This window comes from Chinchilla lanigera, unplaced genomic scaffold (genome assembly GCF_000276665.1).
Source record: "Chinchilla lanigera isolate Chin_1 unplaced genomic scaffold, ChiLan1.0 scaffold00021, whole genome shotgun sequence".
Lineage (NCBI taxonomy): Eukaryota > Metazoa > Chordata > Mammalia > Rodentia > Chinchillidae > Chinchilla > Chinchilla lanigera.
The window spans coordinates 4445010-4468765 of record NW_004955422.1 but is presented as its reverse complement, the minus strand read 5'-3'; the positions used below and the strand labels follow the sequence as shown (position 1 = coordinate 4468765).

Sequence of the window (23756 nt, the reverse complement as noted above, 5' to 3'; positions counted from 1 at the left end):
AGCAAGAAGACTAGAAAGAAATGAGACACATAAAATAGTTTCTTAAATCAAAGAAAGTAGGAAATATAGCTGTCATCAAAACACACCATAGGGAAATATTCAAAGTTTCTGAGTGTTAAACTTTGCACCTATAAATATTATTGTGTTTTTTTATAGTTGTAGATTTAGGCCTCTCAAATCCTGCCTTGAAGGAGATACCTTCCCAGTGATTTGGGGTGCGACCACTATTTGAGACTTGTCCTTATCATATAAGACATTCATTCTAGAAATAAAGAAGAACATTCTAAAGCACAATAGAGACATCCTAGCTGTTGTACTTCTCAAACATCACAGATCCCTAAGTTAGTGATTAACATTTTAAAAAGACATACAGAGGCAAAGCAGATGACACTGCTAAACTCCAGTTAAAGTAGAATGCGTGTCCATGGAGACTGAATGTGAAAGATACTTTGGGAGGAGAGATACAGATTTCTGTTAGTCACCTAAAGAAAGACAATAACATTGCCATGGGGAAGAATGAGGCTGGAAAATGGAGAAGGCATGGCTAGAAGATCACTTCCCAAAAGGCCTAGAATACCACCTCACCACTCACAAGGAAGGCCCATCTGATGAGGAAGCAGGGGTACTCAGCGTAGCTTTGTAAAAGGCTACATTTGTGTATTAACTTTTAGCCACTTTTACAAAGCCCACAATAATGAATGAACCCTGTGTTTTCTAATGAGATTTTTGTGGTTTTTATGAAGATCTGCTTTAAAAGAAATGCAGCAGGCACAGGCAGAACATGAATCTGCTCTAAGAAAGCCTGGAAGCCATTCCCAGTACACCGTGCGATGAATGAACTGATGTGGTAAGCAGCACCCTGGTACCCAAACAAGACCATTCCTAACTGAATGAGCTTTCTCTCCTAGGGCGCTTTCCCCCAACCTCTGCAGATACATGCTATGGAAATTTGACCACAGGAAAGGAAGTTTGTAACTAGAAAATCATATGTCATATTAAAATTACTCTAACCTATTTGTCAAGTATTCAAAGACATGATATGTGAAGGAACAGGTTTCGGTTTTTATGCTATTATATAGATAAAGGTAAGCTTTTTCATTATGACAGCAAAGATGAGAATATGAGGGATTTATTAAGAAACAAGAAGGAGAAATAGACCAAAGTGTTTTAATTTACCCTCTTCTTGTTTTGCTGGATGGAGAATTTTAAGGAAACAGTGAAAAGAAGCAGAGCATTGAGCCTTTGGAAGTGTTTGCTGCGGAACATAATACAAAACATGCTCCTGAATATAACACACATGAAGAATGGACTGGATTTATGCCTGAAGGATCCTCCACATGGAGCAACCTCTGCACAAGTACTGGACCCCAGATGACACATACAGGGGAAGTCTGGTGAAGGAAAGAGGTAGCACTGGGATGAGTAGCACGAAATCAACACTGGAATTCCAGGTCCACCATGACTTGCTGGGAGGCTTTTATAATTTGGACTCCAGTTTTCACCATTTACTAAATTAGCAAATTGACACAGATTCTTTGGGGATCCATCCTACCTTTGAAAGTCGGTAACACACGGAGGCAATTTAATGTTCAACTAATTCAAAATAATTTAACGAAAGAATTAGTGACCCTTACCTCTCACAGCAATCAGGAGGTAGTTTAAATAAGGAATGTTGGCCAACCAAGAGTGATGGCGATTACGGCAAACTAGAGACAGGTACTAAGTGGTACCCCATTCTTTCCAAGCAAGAGGACAGCCCCTGTGTTGTCAAATTGGACAAGCACAGTTAGCTAAATGTAGATGTATAAATCACATATGCTTTACTTGTAGTTTAAGACCTACCTGCAAAAAAGTCCAGCACACATGCCTGCATTGATGAAAGTCCACTACATGTCTAAAACAAAGCATACCTTACACATTAACTCTTCTAGACTATTGAATAAAATGGAATACTTGCAGCATGAACCTTTAAAATAAACCTGACCAAAATATATTTCAAGAAAAGAATTTTATAGACTAAAGCTCCCTGTGAACACAGATGCAAAATTTCTAAACAAGAGTTTAGCAAATCACACCCAACACTACATAAAATGGATAATATGTTATAATTAAATGAATTTTATTCCAGGAATGTAATTGTAAGGTTTTATTTAACATTTGAAACTCATCATTATAATTTAGCATGTAAATAGCCTAAAATATAAAACTCTGTTATGTTTTCAGTACACATAGAAAAGGCATTTGACAAAATCCAAAATTCTTGGAAAAAAAATCTTGGCAAACAGGAATAAAGAAAATTTCATCAGCCTGATAAATAAAAAAATGTATAGAGTATTGTATAAAACATGATGAATGTTTAAATTTATTAAAATAATAAAACACATAGCTATTAATCACTCTAAAATATTCCCCTTTGCTTCAAACACACAGATCCCATCATTCTTGGCAATGTGTCTTTTACAGAAATAAGGTCTAAAAACATCTTGAAAAAAAAATTTAAAAAAGAATACATTCACTGAATTTTTTCATCACCCACTGTGGTAAAAACACAGAGCCAACCTCATACTTTTCGATAAAAGATTGGCTGGTTTTTGTGGCAAGATTAGGGAATAAAAAGTATGTCTGCTCTCACCTTTTCTATTAACTGAACTGTAGTTACTAACCATTGCATTTAGATAGGAAAAATAAATATTTAACATCCAATTTTGAACAAGAAAAAGTAGAATTGTCTTTGTAGTTGACCTCCATTACTGTTGGAGGACATGTTCCAAGGTCCCCAGCAGATTCTTGAAATCAGATAGTAACAAACCCTACATATATTTTTCCTACATACATATCTATGATGTAATTTAATTTTAAAATTAGGCACAATATAAATTAGCAGCAACAGCTAATAGCATACCTGAACATTTCTTTTAAAAAGTTACATGCAGTGGTCTTTCTCAAAATATTCTATAGTGTGCTGCTAAACCTTCTTTTTCCTGTGATATGAGACAACAAAACACCTGTGTGATAAAATGAAATGTGGTCAATAATGTAGGCAAGTAACATGGTATCAGGCTACTACTGGCCTTCTGATGTTATGTCTGAAGATTATGACATACTACTTTTTTCTTTTCTTATTTAGTTGAGAATTTTTAATTTTTTACTTAAGTGAGCCTTAAGTTCTCAGGCCATTATTAAGTAAAATAAGTGCTACTTGAACACAATCACTGTGACTGCCAGCCTGATAATGGAGATGACCACTACGTGACTATTGGGCAGATAGGGGACAAAGGGATGGTTCGCATGCCATGTGGGACAGAGTGGGATAATATGAGAATTCACCAGCACGGTAGGCAATTTTGCGTTTCTTAGTGGCTTATTTCTAGCAGTTTCCACAAATAGTTTCAATATTTTATATTCACAATAGAACTTTAAAGCTGATTCTAAAATACAGAAATTAAAAGTGTAATCTATTTCAAAATTGAAAATTGCGTGTCATCACAGTTTAAAAATCTACTCTTTCAAAGAAATGTTTACACGATGAAAACATGTTATCCACAAACTGGGTGAAAATGTTTGCAGTTCTCATGGGATAAAGGATTTGTATTCAAAATATGTAAATAACACTCATCTCAATAATGAGAAAACAGACTGTTCAGAAGCATACAAAATGATTCTCAGTACTGAAAAGCATTAGGTATTTTAAAATGAAAACTAAAAGTACAATAAAATAACACTACACAACTTTTTAAGATAAAAACTCTCAAAATCCAAGTTCTGGTAAGGCTGTGGAGGATTTAAGCTTCCACACACTGCTTATGGGAATGTAAAATTGTATAGTCCCTAGGAGAAGCACTTTTACGATCTCTTAAACTGTTGACTATACGCCTACTGGATGACACAGTTAATCTGGATGACACATTCTACTTCCAAATGGTTTCCAAAAATCATAGGTTCATACTGGTGCACAAATGTGAAAAGAAGTTTTATACAGACTAGCCAAAAATTATGAAAAGCACATATGCGCATCAACACATAGATAAATAACACATAGTGGTACTTTATTTTTATACAATCAAGCACTACTCAGCAACAAAAAGAAAAGCACTATTGATTTGTGCATAGCTGGATGAATATGATGTTATGGTTGAAACATTGTGTCAACTTGGGGAGTCTAGAGGTTTGGCTAAGTAACTTAGCAGGAAGCCAGAGTGCTTACTTTGTATACATCCTGAGCCTGTGGAAGAGGAGGGCACAAAGATTATGTGAGAGCTACACGCCCCTTAGGTGGGGGTAGCCTGTTTACAAAGTAAGGCAGGGAAAGAAGCTGCTTGCCGCCATTCCTGCCGTTTGCTCTGGCTGTTTGCTGTTCAGCTGCCATTCCCCCCTTTGCTCTTGTTGGTTTGCTACCTTCTGCCTCGGAGCCAACCAAGTATGGACTGAAACCTCCACAAACTGTAAGCTAAATAAACCTTTCCTTCCTTCATTTTGGGCGTTGGGTATTTTGTCTCAGCAACGAGAGAAAAGTAACCAAGACAGAGCTCACGGATTCACGACACTATCATGTTAGGTGAAATAAATCAGACACACAAGCTTAAATATTGCATGATTTCTCTTTAGTGAGGTATCAAAATATAAATTTTTGAAAAAAATAAAATATAGATAATAGGAAACATGGAGATAGATCTTTTGCAAATGAGAAGGAGACAACATGGGGGAGGGTAGAGACACAGAAAAAAGGGAATGAAAAAAAATCAAGCTGTGTTATGTACAGGTACCAATTCTCCAAGATGAATGTAATCATTAGGTACTGCAAACATGTAATAATAAAACTTTAAAAATCAAATAAACTATATTCTTACATCCATATAAAATGCTAGAAAGTCCCAATTAATCTATAGGAACAGAAAGCTGATCTTTGATTGCCTAGAAATGCAAGAGGGGTGATGAGGAAAAGCAGAAGGCTTAAAAGATTCTATTAGGCATCTTTTGTGAGGATGAATATGCTATTTTGAATGTAGGTTTGGTTTCAGAGATAAACACATATGTCGAAACTACCAAATTTAAATATGTTTTTATTTATTACATACCAACTAGACTTCAGTAAATCTGTTTTACTTTTTCATTGCCTGTGAGAATTCTCAAGCAAGTCAGTCTTCATGTGAAATGATTCTTCAAAGTCACATGGCAACTAGAGCACTAGGCTGTACAAAATCATGTGGCAATGATTACTTAAGTGTGAGTTATCACATTAACGTAAAATGCTCTAAATTGGTCATTTAAAACAATGATTGACAGCATGAAATTTATCTAAAAATAAAAGCAGAAAGGAGAGTGGAAGAAGATATATTAAACAAATATTGGTCAAAAGAAACTTTGTGTGGGTATGATAACATCATCCAAATTCCACTATAAGTCAAAAAATATTCAAAACACAAAGAGATTAATTCTAATAAACAATTGAATTTATAATCCTTTGGATATGATGGATATGTTTATGGCACTGATTGTAGTAATAGTTTCATAGGTATAGCTCACCCCTAAACTCGTCAGTTGTCTAAATATGCCCAGCATTTTGTATATCAGCTATAGGTTACTAATAAAGTGCATCCCTTAGCTTGTAATGTTCATTTAAACTTGAAAAATATGAATTCTTTCATGGAAGGCACCATGTCTTACCTTTGTATTCATAATACATAGACCCATATCAAGCACATAGTAGGTGCTCAGTAAATGTTTAATGAAAGAATAAATAAGTGAATTAGTAGTTGAGTACTCTCAGATTAAAAGCTAAGGTGAAGATTAAGTTTGTCTAATCAGAATTAAAGTTCAACTGTGGGAGCAACAGTTTCTGAATTTAGAAAATCAGAAGATGGGAATTAGACCTATTCTCTACCACTAAACCCTTAGGCAAGGGTTGATAAATCCCTTTCCCACCCCTGGTCTTTGCCTTCGCATTTAGAGTAGTGATCCAAACATACTTCTTCCATATCATAATTTTCTTCAAGTTGTATTTTTCAAGTTCCTGCAAATTCTTAAGTGAAAAGGAACACATGCACCAAGGATTGTTATTTTTATAATGGCAGAGAAGAGAAGGATTCCTCTGCATCCTTTCCCTTTCAGGTACTTCCTATCTCTGCCCTAGTCTTGCAAGTCACCCAGTAATAATTATCTCTTATAAATCAGGCCTACCTGAAGTTTTCTTTACTTCATAGTTGCAGCAAGCTGGCTGCTTTTCCCTTATTATGTTTTATATCTTTGTTTTCTTTGCACAGGCCTCTTTCCTCCTACCACTGTAATTCTCCATGTCATGAAATGCTAAATTTATAGATTAAAAAAATGTTGGTTTCTATCAGGTCTGAATAAAAACTGTACCCTAATTATAAAAAAAATAAAAATAAAAGCATCCCACCCTTTGCAAAGACTGAGTTACTTGAGAATGCTGACAAATGACTTGCAAAGTGGCCAGTTACCCTGAAGGGAACTCTATTTTCCATTTGCTGGACATCTAAAGATCTTTATTAGTCATCCTCAGTAAAAGAAAACTCTGTTCTCTAGATAGGCTGGTCTCTATGCTATACATATGGCTAGTACCCAGCTCAGGGAAAAAAACAAGGAAAACTATAGGAAAGCTATAGCTTTGTTATGCTTCCCAAATACTAATGATATTTAGGACTGAGGTCCTAAGACAGAGCCCTGTAATCTCACAGAGAAAGTTTTTTAAGAACCAAGAATTCTTTTCTGATGTAATATCGAAGTAAACCCTCTTAAGGGAATCCACTGCCTTGAAACACAATAGATTTTAAGTCAATGCTTGTTGAGTGAATTTCAGATCAAATCAGAGAATATCAAAACTGGAAAAAACTGGAGAAATCACCTGGAGGAAATGAAGGCCCAGAAATATTAAGCAAACTGCCAAAGATCACAAAAGGAACCAGAGGAAAAGACAAGGCTAGAATCTACATTTTCTATCTCTCTATTCTTTATTCTTTCCCTAAGATAGTTATTCTGTTACTCGGCTTTTTTGTTTCTGGGACAAAACACCTGATACCCACAATTTAAATGGGGAGAGTTTGGGGTTGGGGATTTAGCTCAGTGGCACAGAGCCTGCCTGGCAAGCACAAGGTTGTGAGTTCGGTTCCCGGTACAGGAAAATAAATAAATAAATAAATGGGGAGAGTTTAATTTTGGCTAACAGTTTCAGAGGTTTCAGTCCGTGGTTGGCTGGCTCTCGGGCAGCAGCATCCTGGTGGAAGGACGTGTTTCAGGAAAGCTGCTTACTTGATAGCTATTGGGAAGCAGAGCACAGAAGAAAAGTACTGTAAAATGCCAGGGACCAGATAAACTCCCCACGGTAATGTCTTCTCCCCCAACTATAACGCAAAATGTGCTCTCCTAATCTCCTGACATCTCTCAAACCAATCAAGTTGGCAATCAAGATTATCCATCACAGGTATTGACCTCCAAACACCTTGTCTCCCCACCTTGTAGTAAACCATTGGCTATTTATTAGGCTTGCTGGCATCTTCCCTAGAACTTCTTCTCCCTGCAGTTGAATTTTCTCGTAAATACACCTGAAAAAAATAGGGCTCTACAGACTTCACAGAGCCAGGACTCTTCTTCAAGCTCTTTTCCCATGGTGCTTTGTAATAGTGAAAAGATCACAATAGCTGTGTTCCTACTCTTGGTATGGCTATAATTATGGTATAAATAACACATGCTAAACATGTATTAGAGAAAGGCAATGTGAAAACATACCAAGAAAATGAAATGATTGAACATCAGCCAAACCTTTGTAAGATAAACTGATTTCAGACTCATTTTATCTCCACTCTTTTGTGCTATCACTGTATGTTTCATAGAGTATATTACAGGGCTTATCACTCTGGGAAGGAAAAAAGGAAAAAAGAAAAGGAAGAAGAAAGGGAGAAAGGCAGAGAAGGAAGGAGGAAGGAAGGGAGGTATTACAAATATATTCTCTATCCCAGTCTGGTTGAAAGCACTTGAAAAGTTAAAGAATTTATCATGCTTGACCATAGAGACTGGCATAAAGATGGCATAACATTGATATGTACTTGCTTGGTACCTGATTTTATAAGGGGCTTTATAAGTAATCACTCTTTCAGGAAGATCAAGGGAAAGATCAGATTATTTTTTGTAATTTCCCATTTTTAATCGAGCAATTATAGTCACACGCAAATGTTGCCCATGTGTCAAAGCCCACCCTCACTACCACATAATCTCCCTTTTTCTCTCTCCTCTTTTTTTTTTTTTTTTCAGTGTTGTGGATTGAATCCAGAACCTTGAGCCCATTTAAGCTACTTCTGGTGCCTCTACCTGACTGAAACAACAAAACTTGCTAAGAAGGTATTTACTGAGCTTTGATTCTTTTTTAAAAAATGAAAAAGGAGATCAGATTTCAAAGTTCCCAACACCTACTTATGATATTGTGATCCTTATGTAACAGAACTAAATAGATTATTTTAAAAGAATGCATTTTTCCTCAGCTTCCCAGAAACTTAAAAAGGATAAGCTGAGAATTAACATTCTAGGGCATTAATATCAGACAACTGTCTTAAGGGACTAGAAAAAGATTGTAGAGAAAGGCTCACTGGCAATAGTATCATTAATAAAGGAACAAACATATCGAACTGATCAGCATCCCCTGAATTACCGAAACCCTAAGCCCATCTGCTCCAGCTTCATGAGTCAAAAATCAAATTTGCATGAGCTTATAAATGCTCGATCTTCACAAACATCATAGTCCAATTAAGGAAGTTATCCAACACACTAAATGCAGGTCAGCACATCATCAAACCATTGAAACAGGAATCTTCTACCGAAAAAGAGCGCACACACTAGGATCTTGTAAAAATGTAAAAAAAATGATTAAAGCCAGATGGAACAATAAACAATGCTGCTTGGCAGCAGGATCCTTGGCACAGGGAGAGCATGTCATGTGGAAAGCCAAGAGGGGGTCTCACAGAATCGTCTGAATGAGGTTCAGAAAATCCATCCTGAACAAAGAGAAGGGGAAAGGTCTTGCACTGTAGGAAGTCAAGGTGACCAGATGATACAGGTGTAACAGAAATAGTGGGGATGCTCAAGTGGGACAGGTACTATCAATGAACCTATAGGCTGTGGCATTAAATTGTTAGCTTTTTATTTCCTCTAGAAAATGACAGTCGTAGCACCCACACCATAGAGTTGTCAGAATTCCAGAGATTCTAATTCTAGACAAGACAAACCAGATCACCCTTTCTCAGTGTCAAAACCTATGAAACAAACATCATTGGTCTGTTTGAGTAAATCCTATGAAAACTCCTGAATACTCTGTCATTCACAGGTTTCTCCCATTTAATGTTACAATTACTACAGACCAACTAGATTCTTAAATTAAGCAATGGGCTGAATTTCAAAGTGCTTACCTGTAAGATAGACAGTGCTAGGTGCTTACATCATTCTTTTTTTCTGCACATACAAGATGAAGTTCCTAAGCCTCGTGTACAATTAAGTTGAGATGTTTGGACTGAGTTCTGACCAGTGTGATTCCAGTAGAAAAAGTATTCTGAGTCCAGATCTGCCCTTAGCATCCCTTGTGGAAATGGTTATGTGTCTTTCAGTCACTGGTTTCCACCCAGCTATGTTAAATTCATTTTTCCATTTGTTATGAAGTTTTGAGACAGATCTGCCCTTAGCATCCCTTGTGGAAATGGTTATGTGTCTTTCAGTCACTGGTTTCCACCCAGCTATGTTAAATTCATTTTTCCATTTGTTATGAAGTTTTGAGACATCCTACTAATTTCTGATTATTTTAAACAATTAAAACTTTGTCTGGCCCTATTTAAACCTGAAGTATTGAAAGTTCTCCCCATCCTCTTTTGCAGTGTGAGTTTGAACCATGGTTCTGCCTTCCCCAGGTGAAGAAAGCCTGGGAGTGGCTACCCCTCTTTCCAGGTAGAAAGTCAGGGAGGAAACCTGAAATTGAGGCTCTTGTTTAATGGCAGGTGTCACTTGTGAGAGCCTCCATCTGGTTCATTTAGGTTTCATCCCATGTCTGAAACCTTCTTTACTGTGTTGGTTTTCATATCGATGCATGATGCTCTTGGGAATAGTGCTAATCTTTCTGACTCTCACCAGGGAACTGTTCAGCGGAGCACATTTTCCTTCCTCAAGCCTTTCTTGCTGTGCAAGTCCCTCCCTCTTGCATGGGTCAAGTATTTCTTTGTTAAACCTAGTGGACACCTGGACAGCCTTCAACTGTGGTCCTTTCTCTTACATATGACCCCAGCTACAGTAGCTCCAGAAACTTCTAGGCTGAACCCTGAAATGAAAATGAATAAATTGTGGTGGAGGTTGCTTCATATTCTCCGCAGACACACCTCACCCTAGTCCCTTCAAGCCTGTGAGCCTGTGCTACGCTATTGGCCTCTTATTTCCAGATCCCTTAGCAAAATATACCCTCCCATCCCTACTCTCTCAAATGGAGCAGATGATTTTTTTTAGCTCAGTGAGTGCTTTGCCAAATAATTAGATGACTCCTCTTTTAAGATTTCCAGATTCTTTTTTTAATCACCACATTAAAGTTGTACCTCTGCATGGCATATCATATCATGTTTGCAAATGCAAGCATTATTTGACATTCAAATTAAAGTAAGCATATCTATATTCTTAGACATGTACCATTTCTGATCACTGGAGATAGCTTTCCCACTCGCAATGAGTCAGAAGGTCGGGGCCCATGTCCCACTCAGTAGCATTTTATCCAAGTAAAGCAGTGAAGGGACTGAAGTCTGACTCACAGTGGGTACATCTTGGAGGCCCAGTGATTCTGCTGAGACTCCCACACAGAAGGAGCTCTTATGCAGGATATTAGGAGCACAGAGAGCTGTCACACAGCCAAGTGTCTTCAGAAAAAGGGATATCGAAAAACAAATTTCTATCTGATGCATTTGCTTACTACCTTTTCCCTTAAAATTCACTAAGAAGAAAACAGTAAGAGTGTTTTGTAACTTAAGAGGCATTCAGAGACTGTACATTCCTGCTGTTTGAAGATATTAATGCTGAAGTCAGTTTAGTCCTGCATAACTGTACACCATTTCATGTTACCTCGAGTATCAGGATACATTTCCCCTTCTCTTGGCAGGAAATTAGCCTTGCTAGCTGCTCGTTTAGATTCTTGGAAGAAGTTCTATTCACTCTTTGCTCAGAAATGGGAATGGAGTTGCCCTTGATGAATTAAAGCAGAAATGAACCTCTGCCTACTCCTGGACAAGCCAGGACACACCCTGTCATCCTTTGATAGCTGCAGAGGCTCCTACTCTGTCAGCCCATGGAGGACACCCTCTTGAACATTTTTCACATATCACTCAAAGGGTGAGAGATGCCAAGAGGCTTCTGCCCCATAGTTCAGAAGGTTGGCAGGAGAATACATAAACCAAAGCTGGAATAGACAGAAAGGAGAGGATAATACTGAAAACATGTAAAGGCTGGGTGGTTTTCTCATTCATCTTTGGCTGATGGAAGACAGTCTACTGCTAAGTGAAGGATGGACCCACGGCAATGAAGCTGTCTGCAGCATTGGGAGCTGCCTGGCCATGGCACTAGATCAGAATTACTGCAACTGCCAGGGTGTCAGAAACCATCAATTGTCCCAGACTCACCAGCTGGGCTCAGAGCCATGGACCATGGGGCTAAAACATCATCAGTCTCTCAGATCCAGCTCACACTTACCTCTTCATCATCCAGATCCCCTGCTCCAAACATTTTCATTGATCAAGTCCTGTTATTTCTCCAGGTACAAAGTCAGGGAACACAGAATAGCATCATCATTCTTCTTCACAGTTCATATCCACTAGAGAGTTATTTCCTTCTCTTTTAGATGAATTGCAGTCCAGCAGCACAGATCTTTCCCTTCTATGTGTCCTGCATACAGAGTGATGAATAAGGAAAGTCCTCCCAACTCCTTCCTGAGCTCAGCAGTTCTCTCATCATTTCGGATGCTTGTTCAAAAGTCCTTCATGTCCATCCAAACCCCTGAGTTCTCCCTAACTCAGCCATAGAATGCCACATAGAAAGATCACTTTGTCATTGATTGGGGCCTGCCTTAGGACTCATTTGAATCCCATCATCTATGCAAATAAGGTAACCCTTATGATGATAGCCCAATTCTTAGTTTAAATTCTTCCAATAAAAGGAGACAAGATCGAGCCCAAAGGTGTCACTTCACTGATAGAAGTGCCTGGTTGCTACACATTTCTCATGAACAGCAATTCAGCATTTACTTGTCTTTGACTTTCACCTATTGGACTAAAAAAACATAAAGAATCCCTTAATATAATAAGTAGTTAAAAGTCCAAACATAAACTTCCTTGTGAGGACACTGGCTCTGTGATCTAGTTCCAATCTCTCCCCAATTCTCATTTTTAAACATAGTTTCCGCAAATACTTTCTTCCAAATTCTCTGGCATTATCCTTTTATAATCTTACATGTGGAACTAACCAGCATTTAGCCAAGAGCTCATGAGACACGCAGTAGCACCCTTGCTTTCCTGTGTCGCTTTTCAAAATTTCTATAAATATTATACATAGTTGAGTAAAAGCATGCATTAGGTTTTGCTTCATAGAAAGCTTGACTAAATCTCAGGCAAAATCTTTTAAAAATGTTTTATTTTAAAGCACTATCACTCCTTAGTCCATAATGCAGTTGATTTTTTAAGACCCAACTTAGTATTTTGTATTTACTCCAAATTACACTGTATTTATCTCATCACTTCCATTTATTCATCTCCTTTTAGATTCTAACATTCACCCAAGATACTGACTTTACCCTCTAGCTTCCTGTCACTCCCAAGCGTAATAAATGAGTTATGTCCTCATTCACGTCATTAATAAGGACAGGAAAGCAGAAAGCAAAGCTTAGAATTACCACATAGACAGTTCAAAGAAAATACGAGTACATTAGCCAATATTCGCTAAGTATATATTTAATTAGTTATGAACCCAGGTAACTGCACACATTTCTCCATTTTTAACCCAACTTACTTAACAATTACTAGTTTCTACCTTTGCCAGCAAATACACATGCACTGGAACCTGTCCTCTGTCCTCAACAGCCTCATAGTCTTACAGGAAAATGACAGTGAAGGAGATAAAAATCAGTTTCTTCTACAATGCTGGTGGCCTTGGAGTTCAACTTTGGCTCAAGAAGTAGCACCAGATTTTACCCAGAAATGGTGAGACATCTTTGTGCAATTATCCCCCACGTCTTTTGGGAAACTCTGTCTCTAAAATGTCTATAGTCTTTCACTGTAGTTCTGAGAGCAAGGGTTGTGTGGGGAGGCAAAGATATCTTCGTCAATGAAGCACATATGGTACAGAGAAGAATCAGAGAGGTATCATTCATTCTGGGCTAACAGTGACCCGTATCGCCATGCAAAGGATGTGAGGAAGGACAATGAGTTGGGTAAGTAGCAATTCTACACTGCAGTTATCACATGGGGCTTGCTGTGTTTAACCCCCAATCCCTGGCCTCCACGAGTTCATTGCCTTAGTCTGTGTGGGGGAAAGTTTGATTTGCATTTTTCTTCCAAGATTTTTGTTAGCCAAGAATCTTTGTTTCTTTGGCAACTTCAGATTCTGGAAATCCAAAGCCAGCAAGAGAACATTTTTTTTCCGTTGCTTTTTTGATGTCTCATCACTTATCTAAAGTGTTTTTTGCAGACGGCTAGCTGACTTGAGATAAGCCAAAGTTGGGGGTTTTAAAAAAAGCAAATGTTGGTTAATATTTCAAAAGAATTATTCTGCTTCAGATAATCAGGCAATCATCAGCAAAATGAGAAGGGGAAGAGCATTCCATAGAGAGTTCAGTGTGTGCAAAATGCATGAGAATGCATAGCTTATGAGCAATTTGTCCAAGATCATACTAAAGTCCAGATAATTTTCATTTAGTGAATTTCTCTAATCAAATCCTGTAATTACACAATCCAAACAAAGGAACCAACTTTCCTATTTGAAATCCATTATTTCTAATTCATTTTTTCTTTCCAGAGCATTCACAACTATCTCTAAATATTTTGACTAGGGATTGATATCATCTTAATTGACATATTTATTCTGTTCAGAATTCATCTTATTCTACTTTTAGAAATTGGTGATTTTTCAACCTTCTAGCACATTTTTCTTCCCTAGTAATTTCATGCAATAATGTGATTTAAACATATTTTAACACATTCTTTGTTTTAGGAACTTTCCTAAATGTTTATATCTATTAAATTTAGGTTGGTAGCCAAGACTTTTTGCTCTTTCCAACTTAAAGTTCATTTCACTGATATTCTATGGAAGCAAAATAGACATTGAATTATTCTTCTTTTCTGCAGTTTATTGTACACCCTCCTCCCAAGGATGGAGCCCAACTCTTTTTTGCCCTGCTGTACTAAATATGGATAAGTGAAGCCCTCCTTTCTCTGTAGCAAATTGTATGCAACTGCATTGTTTCTTCTCAGTTCTACCAGTGTTATCCTCAAAGGTCTATTACCCTCTTTGATATCAAACTTTAATAGGCATCACTATTTCTTGCTACCATGCATGTTTTCTTTAAAATCCAAATTCTGAACTAAATATCTATTACTAGAAGGATGTGGGTCAGTGGCTTATGGTTCACTCATTACATAAGATAGTTCACAATGGTAACAAAAAATGAGGTAGATTTCTATGTTTTGACACAGGATATTATCCACGATATATATTCACATGAGGATAAGTCAGAAACAGTGCAGAGGTGAATCCCATCCTAGTTTTCAAAAAATCATATTTAAGATAAGTAATGTTTTACAAACATGCATCATTAACTTTCAAGTTTTTCCTTAAAATAATTAAGACTTCAACCTGTCAAGGTTGGGCCACATATGAGTTTCCTTCTGTCAATGCAGGACAGGTCAGTACTTAGTATCACTCACAAAATAACAGAATCAAAAGCCGAACTTGACAAGTTAGCCATTAGGTAGGGTTTCATGTCCAAGAAGGATGAGAGAGGGGACAATTTCAACTTTTCTAGACCAAAGAATGATGGGAAGAAAAGGGCCAGAAATCAACTGATGACAAGAAAATGTATTTGGTCAACTGGGTTCCAATTTTCAGTCCAAGCTCCATGCTGGAAAGAAAAAATTGTATCCTGAAGTTTACAGGTAGTTACTGTCTTTCCCATTTGGGTTGTGGGAGACCACTGTTACTAGAGTAGAGTCAGCATAGTGAAGAAGGCTGAGTAAGAAAGAGAGAAAGAGAGAAAGGTAGACAGACAGAGACAGAAACAAAGAAATACACAAAGAGACAGAGAAAAAAGGAAGAGAATGATGAGGAGGAAGAGAAGAAAAAATAAGCAGGAGGAGGAAGAGAAGAAGAAATGGAGAAGGAGGAAGAGGAAAAAGAAAAGAGAGGAGAGAGGAGGAGATGGAAAAGGAGTGTAGAAGACAGAGAGAGAGACGGAGGGAATTAGTTTAAACCCATGAGTATCCCTGAGTCCCTGACTTCTTATGAGGAAAAAAAAAAATAAGAGAGAGAGAGAGGAAAAAACCATGTCCAAACCAAGGTTTCTCTCTGCTGTCCCTGGTGGACAACATGTGGAGAGAGTCCAGATCCATGTTGATTTATCCCAGCAACCCAGCAGTAACTCTATGGCGGAGTAGTGGATAATCTCAGGGAGCCTGCCCATTCATTTCCCTTAAAGTTCAGGTGGGTTTTTAACTGTGGGGCTGGAACCAGACTCATTTAACCTGCAGGCAGCAGTGTAACTGTGATGGGTTTGAACTCAACTGGGAGCCACTAGATGGATCCAGCAGTTATTCTGAGTTCTAAGCTCAGTTGGCCGCTCTGAGATATCTCCTGGCCAATTGCCCTCTCCTGCTGGACAGCCAAATCTGGTCCACTCTCCAGCCAGTACAAGCCATGGTGTCCACTCCTCTGTTGCACTGCTGCATCTTTCCTTAGAGGCCTCTGGGATCACCAGCAAACACCATGTGTCTGCAGGTTTGACCCGCTTCTCCCATACAATGAGTCCCAACTCAGCGAGAAGGCAAGAGTGCTATCCTCATTTTCTTTGATGAAGTTTTCCCTCTTTGTTTTCCCTGTGGGCTTCAGCTCTCCCTTCAGATCCTTCCAGGGTCCAGGGGACTCACTTCCCTCCTTCTTCTCCTCCTTGAGTGGCTGTATTCCAGTGTCTGGACAGCCCATCTCAGAGGATCTTTCTCTGCTGCTTACCACTCCACCATCTTCCTGGAAGGCCCGCTGAGTTCTCATGAGGAAGAGACACATTTGTTGGAGGTCAATCCACTTAGCCTGCCCTGGTGTCTCCTATGATAGGGAGCAAGGTAACTCTACAGCAAACACTTGGCCCAGGGTCTGGATGTAGCAGAGACGTAGAAGTATCAATTACATATTGTAGAGCCAAGAAGAAACCTAGCTGGAAAAGGAAGCTACTGGACCTAAACAAACTAAAAGAGACCAAATCACATGTTATGTAAACCACAGACTTTAGAAACCAGTTGAACAAGTGACATTCATTCAGAAACCAGGGAGGCAGTTCCAAAGAACATTCCAAAACTGGAAGCAACAAGCATATTTGAAGACTTTTAATGTTTATTATTAAGAAAGTACTGATATAGTCTATAATATTGGGAAGATGGAACTACAGATATAATCAAAAGATCTGGATTCCAGTCTCAGATCTGTTCCATAATAGCTGGCTGGTCTAAAGCAAACTTCTTACCTTCTTAGAGACTTATGTCCATCCTGTGGAAAATACGGTTCCTCTTACACTGAATGCTTCAGAAAACTGCTGTTAGAATCCCATGAGATTATATGAAAACATTTCAGAAAGTGTAAATGCTACATACAAGTTACAAGGTATTATTATATTGCTATTTCTGTACTTTGTGTATTATCTTCCGTGGTATCAAGTTTTTGATATGTCTCCCATCTCTTTCAATGTGAGAAATATTCCAAAAACTACATACGTATTCTAATAACTATATTCTTCTTTGTCTTTATGATGTCACTGCTTTTCCTTCTAGAATATTACAGCTATGATATTATGAAATCACAATCTAGAAAAATGATTCTGGTGCTTTGATACCATCAGCGTCACTGGATATTCACATTCTACATCCTTCCTTCTCTTCCAAAGTCGTGGTCTTCTATCAGAATGAGAGCTGAATCCATCCAAAGTCTGCAATTCTCCATCTTAAAATTTGTAACCTCTAGAGATCCATCCGTTCCAGTTACTGCTGCTGACTACAAAATCCCTGTGTTTATCAGCAGCAAAAAGCTGTGAGATTAAGGAGCTTGCTGACTTTCTGAAAGGTCTCCTCTGTCTTCAAAAGCTATATCCAGTCTCTGTCTCTATCTCTGTCTCTGTCTCCGTCTCTGCCTCTGTCTATCTGTGCCTGTCTCTGGTTCTGTTTCTCTCTCCCCGCACCATGCACACACATGAGCAGGCACCTCTACACCTACTCATGTGCACAAATACTATCAAGTACTATACTCTCTTAGTGCTCTTGGTCCTTTTCTGTGAGGAGAAAAACATTGAAAAAGCAGCCAGATCTCAACTGGAGACTTACAGGGAGTTAGCATCAGTCACTGAGAGCTTGCGCAGTCCCTCAAAAAGACTAAAGAGGCAACAATTGGCATATGGATCTATGACGTTTGCTAATGTGTTGTCCTTATTAAGTTTGTTCATGAACATCTAGCTTTTCTTATGGTTCAGGGCTGAGTTCATAACAGAGCCACACTACCAACCTGTTAGCATCCGCCTGAGTCACAGGCAACTTCTGAGGAGGAATTCAGGAGGAAGAAGAGAGTCAGCTTACAAACCCAAGTCAATAGTAAGATAATACAGTTACTACAAAGAATTAAACCAATACATGCCCAGCACTGAGCAAGTACGTTATAAAAACTGTCATAATTAAGCTTCACAACTGTCATGCAAGTCTACAGTTATCACCATCTGAAAGAGAGTAAATGATCCTTCCTAAACCAGTTTGTATTACACATTTTTCACATAAGAAAATTTTTTCTTTACTCAATTTATTTCCTCACATCTTATTCCATAACTGGCAGAACATAAGTTTCACAGCCTGGCACATGTGGACACATAGAGAACACCTGCCCACAGGTTGTTGCAACGTGAGACAGGGCATGTGACAGGGAAGTGAAGATTCCATTTCTAAGCCATTGTAAAATTAAAATTAAAACTACACTTGGTCAAGGTGGTCCATAATTCTTGGATCAGCAATAGCTCTAATGAGTTGAGAAAAAGGAAAGATAAATTTTTATAGAATAATATTATACAATATGGTAATAATTTGATGAAGTGAGATATCAGATATCATTATATCAGTGGTAAGTATTGTCTATTATCATCCATTGCAGGCTGTACTGTAGCATGTTGTGTAAGTCCATCAAAGGCCCATGGTATACAGGTCTCACAGAAGTCAGCCTCAGGCCCTCAACAGAGAGGTGCAAATTAAGCTTTTGTCTTCTCCGCTTTTATTCTGCAAGAAAGCAGCACATAAGTACCATAAACCCCTGTGAGTGCACAAATGTTGTGCATGGCTCGAATGTGCTTCCTTTCATTCACAATGTGAGAAGTAAACACCATCAAATTTGAGTAACAATCTCTCAAATGACTGACGTGTTTACTAAAGACTAAACCAAACATGCACAAAAAGCCAAACATATTGAACTGAAAGTTCTGTAGCCACATCAGGATTCACCAACAGGCTCCCAAAAGTGCAAGTAAGCACTGGAGTAGGCCTTGGGCACATTCTTAGGGGAATAGCACTTTCCTTTGAAGGACACCTCTATGTTTTCAACATGCTTCTTCAAATCCCTTTTTTAAAATCAGTAGTCAAACAGCTTGTACTGCAACATACAATCAGTAATTAGAAAAGGCTATATGTCCAGAATTTGGAAAGTTTGCTAACCATTGCTTTCTGCTGTGGGACTTCAATTCAGAAAATAAATTTTTAAGAAGTGTGATTCCTGACTCCAGCAGTGCCCGTGAATACATGAAAACAACTTCAGCTTGTTCCTGACATGGGAGAAAAGGGTTTCTACAGAATGAGAAAAGAGAGTGGGAAAACTGGGTCCCATCTGGAATTTCAAACACGTTGATACTTACAACCACATTTGCCTTTGGTGACAATACCAGAAAAGCAGTTTGAAATTGATATTCCTCAGTTTCCCATCAACTAAGAAGATGTGGACAGATTGAATAAGACAGAAATAGCCTAGTACAGAAACAACATCCCCTTCACCAACTGCCCCAGCCTGTACATCTCAGATCTGCTCTTCACACTACCCTGTCGGCTACCTGGTACATAAGAACACTCTCTCACATCTCTATATTTTTATATAGGCTGTCTATTCCCTAAATATGTCTACCTAGGAAAATGTCTTCTTTAACGACAGAATTAAATATTTCTTGTTCTCTTACCAAATTATTTCTTCTGTGCTTCCTCGGGCCTTTGTATACACATCTCTAGTAGCATTCACTGCACCATTCTATGTGGACTCAGTTACTCATGGAAGCTCCCTGCACTCAGTAACTATGTAGTGAGATGGTGAAGAACAGAGCAAACATGGTTCTGCTGAAGGAACTTCTGGAGAGGGGTTTTGGGTCAATATGTATAGGAGCTGTGCTCCCTTGGTATTCCCAAATAAGAAAACATAGGACCAATTCTTGGTTTTGGTCTTGGTCTTGGTCTTGGTCTTGGTCTTGGTCTTGGTCTTGGTCTTGGTCTTGGTCTTGGTCTTGTTTTGTTTTCTGGTATTGGGAATCGAACTCACGACCTTGCACTTGTCAGGCAGGCACTGTGTCGCTGAGCTAAATCCCCAGCCCCCCAATTTATTGTTGACATGCTGCAGGTCATTGTCTAGCAACTGAGAATGCTTTAATGAAGTTTTATAGGGTGGAATACCATTCACATATCACACACCATTCCCTAGGAGCAACATGGTACTCACTACACAGTAAAACTTCTAGACTCGCTTGTATAGAGGTAAGACCCCTTATCTCCCAGAAGTTCTCATAACTTTTATGAATAGAGTTTAAAACGGAGCCAAGAGATGCTGACTTTGGAGCGAGTGTCTCTGTAATTCCCAGAAATGTCATTATATTGTTCCTTAAAGTAAATGACCAAGACAGAGCTTGAGTTATTATGCGGCCAGCAGGAAATAGTGAAGTTGATAGATTCCTTTATCTTCAGTGATAACAATAATGATGATGAAAACGTCCTGGGTTACATCTCACAGGATGGCAAATGAATTTCTAGGGTCCTCTTTAAAGAATTAGAGTTTGAGGCAGAAAAATGGAGATGATACTACCTGAATGATGATTGAAGAAACATTACTGAGGGTGAGAGCATTAGGAAAGAGACTAATTTCCTAAGACTCTCGTTTTGTCCTGGAGGTTGACGCTATTTCCATGTCGTAGGAAAAATTTGAGCTCTACTTCTGATAATTCATGTTTTAATATCCCCAAATGTGAAGCAACTGAACAATTACCACTCCCTTACCCTTACCTGGAAGAAAGAGTAAATCAGCTTTGTGCTCTGGCTTGGTGAGCCCCTCCATTCAAAAGGAATAGCTCAGCTTGCCAAGTCCTTTCTCTTCATATTATACTCATACATGTTTGATTATAGACTCATGTGGTTTCTAAACCCTAAACTATGACTTGAATAATACCACACACAAAATTTTAAAATTCTTTTTCCAGGAATGATGCTATGGTGCTAATGCTGACTTCCTTTTACTTTTAAAAAATAGCTGTCTCCTCTTTTGGATACCATTATTCCTATCTCCCCAGAGCTTGAAGAAAAAAAAAAGATCTATACTAGCTGTCAGGAATCCCTAGTAATACACCAAACAGTGCTACCCTCTGATAAACCACTTCATATTTTAATAACATTTTCAAACTTTATAAAGCTACCGTAATTTGACCCTCTCGTCATCCTTAACAGCCAGTATGGATACAGTCACCATCTGGGAGATGAAAAAAATGTAAGCTCTGAGATGTGATGTGTAGGAGAGAGTTTTAAAACTCTGATATTAGTCTATAATATAATCAGAGTGAGTGACAGTCACGGTCTGCCTCGCAGGGCAGAGCTCTGTGGTCACCCAGCACTAACCCAGTGCTTCTCTTGTTTTGTTTCCCACAATGAATTTTTTACTCCAATATGTTTTAGTTCTTTGATGTTAAACTCCTGTCCTTTAGAATGTCAGTAGTCTAAGGTAATTTTTTTTAATCCATGTGTTTGTTATGTAGAACTCTCTGTTAGTGCTAGATGTGGGAGAAGCATTTAGAGTTTAAAGCCAAGAATCCAGATGGAAGCTCTCAAATGTTAGTTGATCTATGTGTGTCAACATTAAAGAATCACCAAAGGAGAACATCCAGAGTAACACTTCCAAAAACAGGGTTGAACACTGAATCTACACTTTTCTTCGGCCTAGCTCTAATTAGGACCATGTGTTAGGAGATGAAGCTTCTTGGGGTGCAGCATCTAGACTGCAACAGAGATGGTGACGTGGAAGGGAGGTTTGTCCTGCATATATACTTACATTCGAAATGCCGACAAATACCAGAAAATTTGCACAAGGTCTCCCTACTTCATATTTATTTTCTATTTTGCTATATCCACATATAATTTTAGCTTCTCATATAAAAGAAAGGATGCATATAGAAGCATGTGCATCTGACAATATTATGAGCTCAAGGTTCATATATTTATCACAGGGAAATAGGGGGGAAGGAGGGAACAATAAAAAGAATTAAGATGTAGTATATACCCATACCAATGCCACACGATAAATGCAATCATTATGTACAGCAAACATGTACTGATAAAAAGGAAAGAACTTCTGCATAGGTTCCTGGAAGTCCTCTTTGGCCCCGAGCATGTCTACAAAGCCTCCAAAGGTCAGCTCACAGGCAAGGCTGCTGGCATCAAAGGTACTTATCCAAGTCACAAGATCATTACTACTGTAGCCAGTACTTGAATCTACATCTCTTGATGCCATTTTCTTTCTGCTTCTCAATTATCTGAGTCTCTGTTTCCCCATCTGTGAAATGGAAATCAGGGTAGATACTATCTAATGAGCTCAAACTCTATTATTTCTTATCTTTTTAACAGCATCCCAGCCTAGCACAGCCTCCTCTCTCATCACTGAAAACACTAATTTTCCTTTCCCTACATTGTGCTCATGCTTTTCTAACCTAAGAAGATGAATGAAATAGGAACAAACTTTTCCTGCTCAGGACTTAATGACAGCTTCCAACAGAAAGTCTCAGTGAGAAATCACATGCACTCGTTGTGGATAAAAGATCGTTATGTTTGTTTGCTTGGGACTAGACAGGACTCTCTTTAAAGTTTAATTACCAAGGAGTCAGACAACTTCTTCTTTATATTGAATGCCTTAGTTAACATGGCATTTGTTTGGTCGCAGTTCAAACTCAATTTGTTTTCTACCATTCTCTTTCCTTTTTCCAGTGCTACCCTGGTGACTTACTGTGCATCATTTGGGGAAAAAAATCCATACATTTCCCAGGTAAGGTCAGAAATCTGGTTGGAGGCTTCCAGTCACCACTGAGTCAAGCCTTTGTTGTTTCAGAGAATCACTAATGGCACCTGGAGAAATAGAAAAGAACAAATAATAACTTGGCCATCAATTTTAGGGGAAAGAAAAAAAGAAAGTCAAACCAAGAGTAATCAAGAACTAAAAGTGTACCTTGAGTAGGCAGCAACTCTAAGGTATTTTGAAGCAGGGAGTGACCACTCAGACATTGGGAGCAGCACATCGACTGGACTTCAGAATGGGTCATGGTTTTTGGATTGAGTGAAGGTCATGCCTGCTTCCTGCTCCATAAAGCAGCCTGGTTTGCAAACTTCCACAAATTCAGTCCAGTTGCATTAACTAGAACCCCAGTCTTCCCATTTGCTTAAATCCTGAGCACTTAAAGCTAATTCTTGTTAGTGCTGTTACAATACCTCCAGGTGACCCCAGCCTTCACCCGTCTACCACCCACAGCATATGTGTCCATGCTCCTCTACCATCTTTGGCACTAAACTTCCATACAAAAGTTTCCAACCCACCTTCATTAGTTATAGTCCATGTTTGCTGATTTGAATCCATTGTCAAAACTGAAGTGGTAGTCAAATTCTCTAGCCTGTACAATTCCAACACACACACACACACACACACACACACACACACACACTTGCACGTGAAGCTAATTAATTAATAAACTAATAAAAGTTAATGGTCAGCAGGGCACAGTGAAGCATACCTGTAATCCCAGCTATTCAGGAGGCTGAAGCAGGAGGATCACAAGTTCAAAGCCCCCCTGAGCTACCTAACAAGACCCTGTCTCAAGAGAAAATAGAAACCTCAGCAATACCAGTACCACGGGAAAAAAGAAAAAGTGGATATGAATTTTGTCCTGATAATGAATGACTTTCCTTGAGGTGATAGGAGGGGGAAAAATTTGCCCAACTATTCCTTTCTAAAGAGCTCATTAAACCATTTTGAAGGAGGAAAAGGTATACAAGGGTGACATTCTCTATAAAATGACCCACAGAGGCTGGAAAGAGCAAGGCAGAGCCGCCATGGAGATGCAGCACTTACATCTCATTTCCAGAAGAACCACTTGGGCTGGGGATGTAGTTCCCTGGTAGAGGCCTGCCTAGAGAGCACAAGGGCCTGAATTCCAGAGAGAAAGA

At 38.7% G+C, this 23756-nt stretch overlaps 1 long non-coding RNA gene across 1 annotated transcript; it reads right to left on the bottom strand.

The window, feature by feature from the left end:
• Window positions 1–2907: 2907 nt before the first annotated feature.
• Window positions 2908–16949, bottom strand: LOC102028306. Its single transcript, XR_260852.1, has 3 exons — window positions 16748–16949; window positions 11719–11910; window positions 2908–3005 (listed from the first exon to the last, which is right to left on the bottom strand). It is a non-coding gene; the product is annotated as an uncharacterized LOC102028306 (long non-coding RNA).
• Window positions 16950–23756: the final 6807 nt, after the last annotated feature.